The sequence below is a fragment of the Musca domestica genome, unplaced genomic scaffold (genome assembly GCF_030504385.1).
Source record: "Musca domestica strain aabys unplaced genomic scaffold, Musca_domestica.polishedcontigs.V.1.1 4, whole genome shotgun sequence".
NCBI lineage: Eukaryota > Metazoa > Arthropoda > Insecta > Diptera > Muscidae > Musca > Musca domestica.
Window position 1 is genome coordinate 10,096,622 of NW_026712328.1, and position 15,303 is coordinate 10,111,924.

The following is a 15,303-nucleotide window of genomic DNA, read 5'->3' on the forward strand; positions in this document are numbered from 1 at the left end:
AAAGAGCAAACAAAGCTCATATATGTTGGGCAACTTGTAAAAGGGCTACAGCCTCTAAGTGGGGTTTCAATCCAAAGATGACACACTGGCTGTTTAAAAGCGTAATTAGAAACTGTTGTTAACCAGACGGCTCAATGCCTGGGGAGAGAGCGGGACTGGGACTTTTTATCGAGGATACAAACACCAAAATCTCTTTCCGCGTGTCCGATCACAATACGATCCTGGAAGCGGAGGTCCGGGCGATTGCAGAGTGTCTGAACTGGGTTAATGCCAACACGAGACCGGCTACGTGCTAACGGACAGCAAGTCAGCTATAAGGGCTATAACATCCAAAACCGTAGCTTCAAAAACTTTTTTGGTATCTATAAATTTAATCAACAACTACTCTCAACACGGCGTAGTACGCATTATATGGGTACCAGGTCATACGGGAGTTAGGGGTAACGAGATAGCAAACTCTCTCGCCAAAACAGGCAGGGAATTAGCAACAATAAGCATAGACAATCCAGTGCCGCTTAATGCGTCACGTCTAGTGTTAAAGACATGGGCAAAAAAACGCCCGCAAATCCCTATGGAACAATGAGGTTGTAGGGAAAATCACAAAAATCTTATGGGTCGTTCGAGATGAGATAAAAACGAAAAACCTTTTATTAGTGAGGTAACAGGCAACCTTACGGGGCACTTGGGCCTTCATGCTCATCTGAACAAGAAAGGTTGTGCAGAAAACAGCATATACAGGGCATGTGGGAAAGGTGACGAAAAGGTGACGTGTGGGAAAGGTGACGTGTGCTAATTTCAGATCCCAATTCATAGGGAACGACTCTACACCAGACCTTAATCAGACCATGGTAAATGATATAAAACAGTTAAGAAATTTCATAAAGGCAACTTAAATTCAAATATAACAGACTGTAAACTGCCCGCCTTCTTCACAAAAGCCTTAGTCTAAAGCGCACAAAAGGCCTATACCGGCTTGAGTATATGCCCAACAGGATATGCGGCGAATTGCTTCGCCCCCCTTTTCAACCTAACCTAAGTCCAGTATGATCGCTGGCAAATTTATAGGTTTATGTAGCCCGCATTATACACATCAAAATACAAAATACTTTGCGCATTACTTTTGATGTTCACAGTTGAAAGGCAGACGTAACTGATCAAAATGTCTGCGTTCCTACTGGTTTTTCTAACCTCGGCTAATTCAATTGAGTAAAGGAGTTTATGTTATTTTTCACATCCGAATGTACTGCCAGAAATAATATCTGCGATTTCCGTCCCTCTGTCCATCTGTGGAAATCACTCTAGCTTCCGAACGAAATGAACAAAGTTGATAAAATTTTACTCAAATGTGTATTATGTCTGCAGGACTTTTGGTATTGAAAATGGGTCATGTAGCGACATTATTCACCAGAAATGTTTCAAAGTTGGTATTTGAAGTTCGTAATGTGTACTTCAACCTATGGCAGAAAATTGTCTGTGCAGGTCCACGTCTTCGTATATCCCCCATATAACAGTACCTTCCAATATTCGGTATTTTGATGATTTTACCGAATTTTTTTATTCAAGTTTCGCATTTGAGTAATGGTTTATGACAAAAATTGCCTAGGCAGGTACACGTCGTCATATAGTCCCTAATATGACGGCTACATTCGGTACATTTAAGCTGTAAACAAAATTTTTAACGGATTTTATTTTTTTGAAAATTGCCAAAATCGTTCCAAATGGTGAAGGGTATTCAAAGATCGGCCCAGCCGAACTTACAGCTTTTAAATTTGTTTATCTTGATTTGTCTATTACCTTACCATTGAATCATTTATTTGGTTCACGATTGTTATTGTTAATTTTCTGTTCTTCTTGATTACTATATCTGTAATTATACCCTCCACCATAGTATGGAGGGTATATAAGGTTTGTCATTCAGTTTGAAACACCTCTAAATATACATTTAAGACCCTTGACCAGCATAAATTCTATGTCTATTTAATGATGTGTCCGTCTGTGGAAATCACTCCAGCTTCCTAACGATATAAAGTAGGTTGATAAAATTTTGCTCAAATGTATTTTGATGATTTATTGTATGTGCAGGTCCACGTCTTCGTATAGCCCCACATAACGGCACCTCCCGATATTCGGTGTTTTGATGATTTTAGCGACATTATTCACCGGAATTGTTTCAAATTTGGTATTTAAAGTTTGTAAGGAATACTACGATCTATGACGGTAAATTGTCTGTGCAGATCCACGTCTTCGTATAGCTCCATATAACGGTACCTCCCGATATTTGGTATATTGATGATTTTAGCTACATTATTCACCGGAATTATTTTAAATTTGGTATTTGAAGTTCGTAATGGACACTACAGCCTAAGATAGAAAATTGTCTGTGCAGGTCCACGATATCGTATAGCCCCATATAACGGCACCCCCCGATATTCGGTGTTTTGATGATTTTAGCGACATTATTCACCGGAATGGTTTCAAATTTTGGTATTTGAAGTTCGTAGTGGTTGCTACAGCCTAAGACAGAAAATTGTCTGTGCAGGTCAACGATTTGGTATCGCCCTCATATATGGTATTCGGTATTTTGATGATTTTACCTACATTATTCACCGAAGTTATTTTTAAGTTTCGCATTGGAATGCTGTAATGGCTGTAATTCTTTCCAATTGGTGGAGGATATTCAATATCCGGCCGAACTTACGACTTTTTTAATTGTTTTTCTTTGTCATTGTTTCCATAGCTTCAGGAAAATATACCGAAAATCTCTTTTATCCAAATCTGATTGGAACATGCTAATATGTTGTCATCACAGTGAGCCCACACTTCATTCCTTATACCGTATAAACTCCAGATCAAGATCAAAATGAAAATTATGTTTCATAAATCCATAGTCATACCCCTACTTTACCGAACCCGTACAACTCAATTTAAAACATGTTTACAACAAACACTCGATTTATTGAAAAAAAAAAATCCAAATTATTATATGAGTGAGGATATTGAATTCTCTCAATTCTCTAATGTTAAAAATACGTAATTCGTACGCACCGTACAATAATGAACATTTGCATTCATGTAATACACAATTTTACAACCGTAAATGGTTGAAGAGAGTTAAGAGGTGATAACAACTCGTTCATTTCCTTTTATTCTCCATCCTGAAAAGTCGAATTTTATCAAAATTAATTTCTTTGGTTAAAGTCTTGAATTATCAATTCATCATAAATATATGTTCAACTGTTGGTTTAAGTTTAAGAGGATAAAACACAAGTGTATGTATATTTACTAATATTTAATCTGCCTTATGAATTTCATTGAATTTGAATTAATAAATTTGCAGATTTTAGCTGATTTCAACCGGCTACATATCTGCTTTGAAACTGCTCAATATACGTTTTTTACTTGAACCAAGCGACTGAACATTTCTAAAATACTTGTGTTATTTACATGAGTATTTTCATTACTTAAAAAATAAACAACCGAGACATGCTTGCTTCGACCGAAGATGAGAGCCCAAATATGCCGTTTAACTACATGTCGGACGTCAACGCAAAGGTAGCAGCAGCCACGCCAGCCTCCGCAGAGGCAAATTCGCCTCCAGTAGAACAGACGGCAAACACTGCTGTTAACGTCGGTGAACATACCAAGACTGGTGATAAAATGGTAAAGGCAGCTTCTTCGACTCCTAAAGCATCATCAAAGGTAAGAAATGTATCGATTAAAATAGTTCCCTCAACCGCTCGTTCTGGTTTAATACGAAAAAACACAGTTCAACTCAAATGTAGGTACTCAGTAACAACCTATTATACAGAACGAGTGCAACAATATATTCAACCGTAATGTCAGTCAGCAAACTGGTGTGCTGAATAACAATAATGTGCTACCTAACAACATATTCGTCAATTCTAATCACATTCCTCCATCCTCCTTTCCGTCGTTTTTGTCCAAACAATATACCTCAACAGCCATATTATACTGCACACTATATTCCCGTTCCATTCCAAAACAACAACACCTTTGACCGTCCGCAACCAAACTCAATTCGTTATTGTCATCCATACTCCAATAGTTTTCCATTTTCGGCACAACACAACAGTAATTCCTTCACGCAAAATTCCCAGATTCCTCACACATCTCAATATCCGAATATGAGTAACATGTCCGCAGATATTACGTTGTCTACATCCCACATAGCTGCTAGACACGCCATCAGCAAAGATTTACCAATATTTTCGGCAAAACCAGAAGAATGGCCAATTTTTATAACCAATTATATTCAGTCAACAGAGAGATGTGGATTTACCGACCAGGAGAATTTGATAAGGTTACAAAAATGTTTGAAAGCAGTGCACTAGAAGCTGTAAGAGGAAAACTGATGATGCCGAGCACTGTCTAAACAGTGCACAATCTAAAACAGGAACCCACAGTAAAAAAGAAACGTTTGGAAACGTTAATAAACTTTGCCCTTGCTGTACAAAACTACAGAACCACAATGCAATCTATGGGACTCGCTGATTACTTGAATGATCCTATGCTTCTACAGGAATTGGTAGAAAAGCTTCCAGCTGATCTCAAACTAGATTGGGGAAGATATCGTATGACCCAACAAAAAGTGGACATAGTTTATTTCGACAATTGGCTATACGGCTTGGCGAACTGTGCTTCTCAAGTAACTGCATTCACACCATACATTGGGGAAACAAAACTGTCCAAAAGGGAAAGAATACTTGTCCACGATATAGTTGATGTTAAACATCCAAATGGCAACCCTATATCATGTTTCAAATGCGAGAATCAACATTGTCTTTATCAGTGTCCCGAATTTATAGAAATGCATGTAAACGAGAGATGGAATTTTATCCGCTCAAATAGTTTGTGTCTTCGTTGCTTTAAAAAACATCATATCAAGAGGTGTAAATCGAATCGTCAGTGCGGAGTGGACAACTGTAAAATGCCCCACAATTCTTAACTACATAAGTACAAGAAACAGCAACATCTAAAACAAGTGGAAAATAAACAAGTAAACGAAAACGTAAACAACAGTAGTAATCACTCCGTTCTCTTTCATGTTAAAGAGAAAGTTCTCTTTAAATATATTCCAGTGACATTGTTTGGCAATGAGAACTCTCTTAACACGTACGCTCTCATCGATGAGGGAGCGTCATGTTCTTTGATAGAGTGTGAATTAGTCGACCAACTAGGAGTAGATGGGCCATCAGAAGAGCTGTGTTTACAAATACAAATAACGCAGAAAGAAGAAACGTCAAAAACAGTTTCATTACACATTTCTGATCGTAAACAAACGTCAAAGTTTTTATTGAAAAATATTCGCACAGTTTCGAGACTTGATTTTTCCGTTCAATCTTTATCAACAGCACAAATAAACTATTGTGATCATTTCAATGGACTACCCATACTACCATAAACTGCAGTAAGAGCGAGGATTATCATTGGACTCGATAACGCCAAATTGCGTGTTCCACTAGAAGTGAAAGAGGCTGATGGCAACGAGCTAATAGCTACTAGGTGCAAAATTGGTTGAGGTGTATATGGCAGACAACAATCAAACAGTGGTTCAGTTCATCGTGTTATGCACATATGTTCCTGTAACAAAGGCTGCAGCGATTTGGATGATTTTTTCTCCTTGGATGCCGTTGGTGTTGCAATTAATCAAAATCCATTGCGATCAGTTGAAGATGAACGAGCCAAAGTGATAATGGATACAACGACAAAGTACTTGGAGCGCGACCAACGTTGGGAAACTGGACTGCTGTGGAAACATAATGAGGTGAGTTTGCCTAATTCCTTTTCAATGGCTCGACGCCGACTTGTCTGTTTAGAGGCAAAAATGAAGCGGGACGTCGATTTACATAAGTTTTTAGTCGACAAAATAAGAGAATACGAAACAAAGGGATATGTGCGTAAATTAGAAACCCACGAGATTCGGCATGACAACACGTCGTGGTACATCCCAAATATTCACCGTCAAAAACAAAAATAAAAGCAAAACTCGCATCGTATGGGATGCAGCGGCAGCTGTGGAGAATGTGTGTTTAAACAGTGTTCTATTGAAGGGGCCAAATTTGCTGAAATCATTAGTTGGTGTTTTAATAAGATTTCGTGAGAGACCGTTTGCAATATGTGGTGATATCCGCGAAATGTATCATCAAATTAAGCTCAAAGAGGACGAACAGTGCTTCCAACAATTTCTTTGGCGGGATGGCGACTCCACAAAGGCAATCGATGTATACGTCATGCAAGTTTTAACTTTTGGTGCTTCTTGCTCGCCATCATTAGCAAATTATGTTAAAAATAGAAATGCCGAGCGCTTCGTTGATAAGTACCCATGTGCAGTAAATTCAATTCTATCTAACACGTTCGTCGATGATTGGCTACAAAGTGTGGACAATGAGGAGGAGATGTTGAATTTAGCTACCGAAGTTCGCTCTATTTATAATGGTGGTGGCTTCGAAATGCGAAATTGATTGTCAAACTCCGAAAAGGTACTCAATATATTGGATGACAGCAGCAAATCTAACCAAAAGGCCTTTGAGGACCCAGAAGGTACATTTGAAAGAGTCTTGGGCATGTGGTGGCTACCATCCAGTGATGAATTCACGTTTTTTGAAAATTTTGACGCGGATATTTTTGATTAATCAAAATGAATGGATTAAACTTTATTCATTGAGTATGAGTTAAAAACTGAATTTACAATAATGCTGTTACTTAAAACTAAGCCACCACATTATGCTGCGCCGCTGTCGCTCTGCCAACGTTGCCATTGCATTTCTTGCTGACACAGTGGCCCGTGTAGAATATTGGGCTATTAACCTGCAGTGGAGTGTTGAATAGGCGGCTCGTGTTACTTGTGGGAATACGGGAGCATGAAGGTTTCCCATGAATGGTTGTAAGTAGTTGGTTTGGGTGCAACCAAATGAATAAGGTGTTTAGAATAAGGTGTTTAATGCGCTGACTTAGCAGCTCGTGTGGGGTTTTTGGTTGCTTTAGTGCAGCCAAACTGTGGGAATACGGGAACACGAGGGTTCCTCATGATGACTCCTCCCCTTCTAAGTGGGGGCCGTCCTCGGTCCTCGTAATAGCGTTTTTGATTGCATCTTCAACTGACCTGGTTATGATGATCTTCTTTTTTGTGATGGTTCTTCGTCGTAATAGGTAACCTGCCAGTCCCACAATCGCAAAACTACCAATGATTGATAAACCTGCGATTTGGCCTTGATCGACCACACGTTGTAAATGGCAGATGTGTTGGAGGTTCCGTTGGTTCACGTGGTGCAGATAGGGGGCACTTAGTATCTCAGTGTGTTGTGTCAGGTTGATCTCAGAAGCCCATGGAGTTTCAGGTTGCAGAGGAGTCGTCGAATTCTCCTTGTTATATAACGAATCGTTGATTTTTACATGATCTTTGAAAACGACCAGGTAAGTGCCATTAATTGTAACAGGATCTTCATTACTTTCTTCTACTATTGCCAGTTGGTCATTTATGACTACCAATCCATCGCCTATTGGTGTAATCGGCGTGAGATTGTTGAATGTGGTGATGCAGCTTGCAGTGTTACGTGTCAGTAGTTGTAGAGCGCATGATGTGGCTGATGACGGTAGGCAAAAAGTTGGTATCGTATCGCTGCAGTTCCTTACCGCTAAGGTACGATTATGGCATACCGCTAAGGTGGATTCTTGTAGGTGGATTCTTGCATTTGGTGGCCGTGAGCTACTGGTAAAATAGTAATTTTCTTACATCTAAGCTTAGGAATAGGATATCTTATTAGGAAGTAAATTACATTATCGTATTGCAAAATCTTAATATTAGCTACAGCCATAACATCGGCCACGGAGAGGTTCGTGAAGTGCTCATTTTTTATTATGAAGTTTATTTGGTTACTGTCTAAAAGGATGGGGTTCAAGACTCCAATTTTCGCGAATGTGATAGAAGTGATAAGATTGTCTAAGTCTGTTATTATTGCTCTGTTTCTAGCTAATAGAATATCGTAAAGGTGGCTAGTGTCTATTTCTCTGTGTTTTTCTGTCTTCAAGATTTTATTTACTGTAATGGTGAGACTATTAATTTCTTTCTGTACCTCCGTGTTGATAGTAAACTGTCTGTCCTGGGAGTCGATTAGTTGTTCTGCCTTGTTTGTTAGTCTGTCAAAGTCGTCATGGTCTGGGGTCCCTGCAATATGTTTCAGTACCGTCCCTATAAAGTTCAAGCTTCTCGCTTGTCTGTGATGAGTATTTACTGTCTGTATTAGTCTACTTATCTGATTTACGTCTGCGTCTAGCAACTTCCTCATGTGTGTTTGAGGAAAATGGTCCGTAGCGTTAGCTGTCTCGTCCTTTCGTACAGAGTCAGGTTCGTAACATGTTTGATGTGTCCATAACTTTCCCAGATAACAAGGTCACCACCGGTCACCGGAATGTATCCTGCATTTGAGTAGTCTATTAGTCGTCCAGATGTTGCTGATACCAATATGGCTATAAACAATTTTAAAGCGATTCTGAAAACGTAAGTTATAATTTTTTTTTAATTCGTCTCCCGCATATAACTTGTGCTAATTCTAGAAAGGAAGAAAATTCAGCAGAGATTGTCCTTATGGACCCTCCTCCCCCTCATGAGAACGGTGGTACCCAGGTCTGTTCCAACTTCCTCTTCGGTGTAAAGAGGTGTAAAATCCCTATCTTGCCTATTCTTATTGTGCGCTTCTAAGTTTTTGATCTGAGTGTTTTTTATACGCGATAATATTTGTGCGTCGGCTTCCGAGGAATGAAAGGCTGTAATAGGTTTCGTCTCAGTTACCGAATGTATTGACCTGTTACATTCGATGGTAGCCAAAAGAACTATCTCTTCGATATCATCTAAATTTTTGTCAAGTTTAAGACATCTAGATATTTCCATCAGTGTGTTGTGAAATCGCTCTACCTGTCCATTTGAGGTACTGCGCAAGGGTGGAGCGTTCGCAATATCGATGTCGAAATGGTTCTTTAATGTGGCCTTGATGCTATGTGAATTGAGCGACTTCTCGTTGTCGCAGTAAATAGTTTTCGTATTTGAAAACACATTGAGCAACTGCAGAAGTTGAGGCTTTACGTCTACTATCGTCCTAGACTTTAAAGACTGTACTATTGCAAATTTTGAAAATTTGTCAATGCAAGTCAAAAAATATTTCGACCCTGTTGAAAATATATCAATGTGGAGAATTTCTCCACAATATGTGTGTATGGGCGTTTGAGCAATGAGTTGCTTTTTTGGATGGCGGTCATACTTCGCTTGAGAGCATACGCGACAATTTGCTACAAATTGTTTAGTCTTCTTTTCCATTTTTGGAAAAAAATAGTCTTCAATTATTTGCTTCACGTTTTCCTGGGCTGCTCGATTGTGTTCGGCTGCGATAATTTCTTGTTGTTCGTTAGGATCTGATATATCAATAACTAACTTTTCTGTGTGCCTGAATTTCACGGTTGGAAAGAGTTCGATCAATCTATGCTGGAATCGTGCCAATGTGTGCAGATCACACTGCAGAGCATTTACTACATCTACGTTCACGGCTTCCTGTAGATTTTTAATTAAATCGTCATTGGTTCGGAATGTAATCAAGTGTCTCGTCTTTTTCCCAAAAATAATGAAAGTTCTCTTCTGGGGTTCTGTGCCTTCCTCAACAAGTATCTGATTACGGAAGCAATTTACCGGCTTATCGGTTCTCTCAATCGTGTTGGTAGATGATTCTTCGCTGTGGATTGTTTCAACACTCGCATTGTCTAAAGCATTAATGTGCTGTCTGGACAGCGCATCTGCAACTACGTTTTCCTTGCCTGGTTTATAGATTAGCTTTGCGTTGCATTCATCAATGAAAGCTTTCCACCTTTTAATTTTAGAATTCGGATTTCTGTCCGAAACGGCAAAGGTTAATGGTTGGTGGTCCGTGAATACGTTTAATTTTGATACACCATAAAGGTAGTTTCTAAGCGTTTTATGTGCCCAGACAATGGCTAATAATTCCCGTTCATTAGTAGCGTAATGTTCCTCGCTAATTGTCAAAGTGCGGGAAATCATGGTTATAGGTTTTCCCTCCTGTGAAAGGACAGCACCTATAGCATGGGAGGATGCGTCTGTGGTTAAATCGAACGCTTTTTGGAAATCTGGGTATGTAAAGGTTACGTCTTCGGAGGCAAGTATATCTTTTATTTTAATAAAGGCTTTTTTCTGTTCACTAGTCAAATCAATCTTGATTTTTTTTCGACTGTGTTGCAGTAACTCGGCCGTACTCTCCTCTCAGTATGTTTGATAGTGGTTTCGCAATCTTGGCGAAGTCGCGTATGAAGCAGCGGTAGTATCCCGCTAAGCCTAAGAATGACCTTAGACCTCTTAAGGTGCTGGGCTCAGGAAAATTTCGAATTGTTTCAATTTTTTCAGCGCAAGTTTTAATTCCTCCTTGTGAAACAAAGAACCCTAAGTATTCGACCTCGGTTTGGAAAAATTTTGATTTTTCTGCCGATACCCTCATATTGGCCTCGAATAGACTTCGCATCACTACTTCCGTATCTTTTAAATGGTCTTGCTCGTTTCTCGAGAATATAATGACATCGTCGACGTAGACGAAACATCTCTTACCGATGTGTTCTCTTAACACATCGTCTATCGCCCTTTGGAAAATGCTGGGCGCGTTCTTCAGACCGAAGGGCAGTCTGCAGAATTCATATTTTCCGTTTTTTACAGAAAATGCAGTTTTTTCTCTATCGGGTTCAGACAACTGAATTTGGTGGAAACCTGATTTTAGGTCTAGTGTAGTGAAGAATTTACTCCCACCAAGGTTGGATAGAGTTTCCGTTATTTCTGGAATCGGGTACCTATCACTGACAGTTTTATCATTAAGTTTTCGAAAATCTATAACTAATCGCTTTTTTTCCTGTCCATTTTCATCAAAGCCCTTTTTTTAACGACCCATATTGGGTTGTTATAGGGGGACCTAGACTTTCGAATGGTACCGTTTGCCAGTAAATCCTGAATTTCTTTATTAACAAAATCCGTAACGCCCAGTGGGTACGGGTACAGTTTTGAGTAAACTGGGTCTTCGTTCTCCGTGCGGATGGTCGCAACCACATTCGTGTTGTATGGGAGAGCTTCATTGGGGTCTGCAAATACTCCGTTTACGTTGGCAATTACTCTAAAGAATGCGTCTTTGAACTCCCTTGGTACCGACTTAGCCTGAAGTTGTAAATGATTTATATCCTGGCTGGTAATAAATAAAATAACTTCTTTTCCATGGTCATGTGTAATTGTATTAGTTTTTAAATCAATGGATGCGTGTACCTTATTCAATAAATCAAGGCCAATAACGCCATCAAATGATTTCAACTCGGGTAAAATAAAAAAATCTTCTGTAACGCCGAAAATTTTAATTTTGCATTTAAGTTTGATGGGAGTAACTCCATGAATTGATTTTACTGCAAATGAATTTTGGACCTCCTTTACTCCCTTTAGTTCCGATAAGGGTTTGATGTAACTCCTTGAAGCCCCCGTGTCGACAAGGAGTTTGATTTCTTTCCCTCCTATTGACCTCGAAATCCAAGGCAGGAGGGACCTTCCCCTAAAAAATTAAGCTCGTCGCTCTCAATTTCGTCTACGGCCTGTTCCGCATCTTCATCATACGTTGGCTCGTCCATTGATTCGTGTTCTTCGCTAAGATGATTCACACGTTGTAGTTTTGGTCCTGTGTATCGCCCTGAATTCGACGCTCGTTTCTGTGTATATCCCTGTGACCTGTCATTATAGTCGTGACTTTGGTAGTTTATTTTTTGTCTAAATTGGGATAGGTTCGACACGTCTATGATCGGCGAAGTTACCACTGGTGTGTTGCTTTTGGTTATTTAAGTTGTTCTGCGGTTGACCAGCCTGTTTCTGTTTGGTAACCGAATAATGTGGGTTCTTCTGTCCCACATTGTGATCCGTATTAGGGGAATTTTGGGCAGAACTTGCCTTTCTGTTGTAAGAACTATCAGATCTGTTTGCGAAATTTTTCGCGAAAGCGTAGCGCTCGTTATTAGCGTCTACTTCTTGTGCTAAGGCCAATGCAGAAGGGAGGTCTGTTGGTCTTGAGGCAAACAGGATATCACAAAGGGGTTTCCTTAAACCTGATATGAAAACCCTAAGTGCATCGGCTCTGTATTTTTCGTTTATAGTGTCTGCTACACTATTTTCATATGACATGATTGTCTTATTGGCTAACAAGGTTAATTTCTTTTCTACCTCATCGTAGAAATCTAGTAACTGCATCGAACCCTGCCTCAGCGTGGACAGTTCTTGTTCGATCAGATATATCGGACGTTTGTCCGTGTAAGTAAAATCGAGACGGGCAATGATTGCTTTAAAACTTAATACCGTGCTAAAGGATGAAAGTACTGCATCGGCGGCACCTCGCACTTTATTTCTAAGAATAATCACCGCTTGATAGTGGCGTTCGCTGCCATCGTATTTTTCAAATAACTCGTATGCATTGTGCGCTGCCTCGCGCCATGACACATAGGTGCCTGGCTGTCCGGAAAATTCCGGAAGAGACTTTATGGCATCTAAGGTGATATCACAAGGTACCAGCGGATTTATCCGAACTTTCGTAAACTTTTCAATTTTAGGTTTGTCAGTAGCAAGTCTACTGTTAATCGCAGTTATTTTCCTGTCGAATTCTAATTTTTGAGCGGCCAATGCTCTGCTCACTTCTGCTCTAACTAGCTCACTTACTTGTTCGGCGTTCATGGTTTCTTTTGTTTCTAAGCTTAATTTGCCTAATAAGTCTTCTAATTCCTGACTCATAAATTATTCGCAAAAATGGAGTATTCCCAAAAAAAAAAAAAATATTTTTGAATGAATTTTCTCCTTTTTTATTTCAATTTTCACTTTAAAACAAAAAATGGCACTTCACTTACCTTATCATCCTTAAATGTTAGTTAAATTAATTAAAATTAATTTCTGTTGTTGATCTTCGGTAGCTTTTTCCACTTCTTGCCTCGGGATGTGTGTTTCTTGATGAGCCTTCTGATTGTTTTTCACTTTCTTTCGCCGCCCAAGGATATTCGTTCCTTGGTGATTCTGTAGATCGTCTTCGATGTTGCCTTTCGCTGCCCAAGGATATTCGTTCCTTGGTGACTTAAGCTTATTTTCGAACACAATTGAGTCCTTTTTTCTTAAGGGTATTTTGGTACAGTTTTGACTGAGTTTCTTTCCTATTTATATTTTTTTCCTCACAGGATTTTTAATTTATGTTTTGTAGTTTCACTTTTCACGGTTCTAACTTTTTAGAGTTCTTTTCGCGAAGTGAACCACGTACGTTTTTACTTTTCCTTTTTTAGGATTTGTATTTTTATTTTATATTTTGTAGTTTCACTTTTCACAGTTCTAACTTTTTTAGAGTTCTTTTCGCGAAGTGAACCACGTACGTTTTTACTTTTCCTTTTTTAGGATTTGTATTTATATTTTATATTTTGTAGTTTCACTTTTCACAGTTCTAACTTTTTTAGAGTTCTTTTCGCGAAGTGAACCACGTTGGTTTTTACTTTTCCTTTTTTAGGATTTGTATTTTTATTTTATATTTTGTAGTTTCACTTTTCACAGTTCTAACTTTTTTAGAGTTTTTTTTTTTCGCGAAGTGAACCACGACATTGGGCGCCAATTAATCAAAATGAATGGATTAAACTTTATTCATTGAAACTGTTAAAAACTGAATTTACAATAATGCTGTTACTTAAAACTAAGCCACCACATTATGCTGCGCCGCTGTCGCTCTGCCAACGTTGCCATTGCATTTCTTGCTGACACAGTGGCCCGTGTAGAATATTGGGCTATTAACCTGCAGTGGAGTGTTGAATAGGCGGCTCGTGTTACTTGTGGGAATACGGGAGCATGAAGGTTTCCCATGAATTTGTAAGTAGTTGGTTTGGGTGCAACCAAATGAATAAGGTGTTTAGAATAAGGTGTTTAATGCGCTGACTTAGCAGCTCGTGTGGGGTTTTTGGTTGCTTTAGTGCAGCCAAACTGTGGGAATACGGGAACACGAGGGTTCCTCATGATAACTTATACATCCTACTAAAAGGAGAATTTTGAGCATCGTTATGACTATATTTGACCCTCTAGGCCTTTTGACACACTTCGTCATTAACGCTAAAATCGTATTACAAGAGGTGTGGAGGTCAAGAGTGAGCTGGGATGAACCGACACAAAGCGCATAACGTGAACGATTGTAACAATGGATTTCGTGTTTACCGAAAATAAAGCAAGTTCGTATTCCTCGTTGGTATCCGTCGGCTAACAAGTCCAACGATGTTCAATTGCACACCTTTGTAGATGCAAGTATCGATGCGTATGCTGCAGTGGCATACTTACGAGTGAGATTCGGAGACACAATAAAGTGCTCGATATTGGCTTCAAAAACTCGCGTAGCCCCATTGAAACCAATTTCAATTCCAAGAATGGAATTGATGGCTGCAATTCTAGGTTTACGTCCTTGTAGTTTCATCGAGAATGCTCACTTAAAATTAATCAGCGTATATTTTGGACAGATTCAAAGGACGTTCTATACTGGATAAGATCTGATGCTAGAAAGTTCCAACAGTTTGTGGCAGTCCGGATAGGTGAAATCCTAGAAGGGTCTAAAATTTCAGAATGGAGATGGGTTCCTTCGTCCCAAAATGTGGCTGACGACGCCACTAAATGGAATAAAAACCCGGATTTGGATCATGATAGCCGCTGGTTCAATGGACCGTCTTTCCTGAATGGAGATAAAGAATCTTTGCCAAGGTCGGAGCTTAACGAGACCAATAATCCCGTCGAAGTTTTACGAAAATTGATTGGGGACAGAAAGACGTCTACAGAGTTGAACCCGTTTATTCAAAACACTGGAGTCCATATCGCAGAATTCTTCGCATTCAAAATTTGCCAGGAAGAAGTTTTTTCATCAGATATAGAACAACTTAAATTAAAGGGCTTCTTGTCAAAGAAAAGTTCCCTGTATAAGTCGACCCCTTACCTTGACGAAATCGGTATACTTAGAATAAAGGGTCGAATAGATGAAATAAACGGCGTGGGGATGAACGTAAAAAGGCCCATAATATTACCACAGAAGCATAAAATAACAAATCTGATTGTTGACTATTACCACCGCAAATATCATCACCAACACAACGAAATTGTAGTGAATGAAATGCGCCAACTATTTTACATTCCCGGTTTACGAGCTGCTGTCCGTGCGTATTGTAAAGAATTTCAGACCTGCAAAATACGAAAGGCAACTCCGTCCGCTCCAA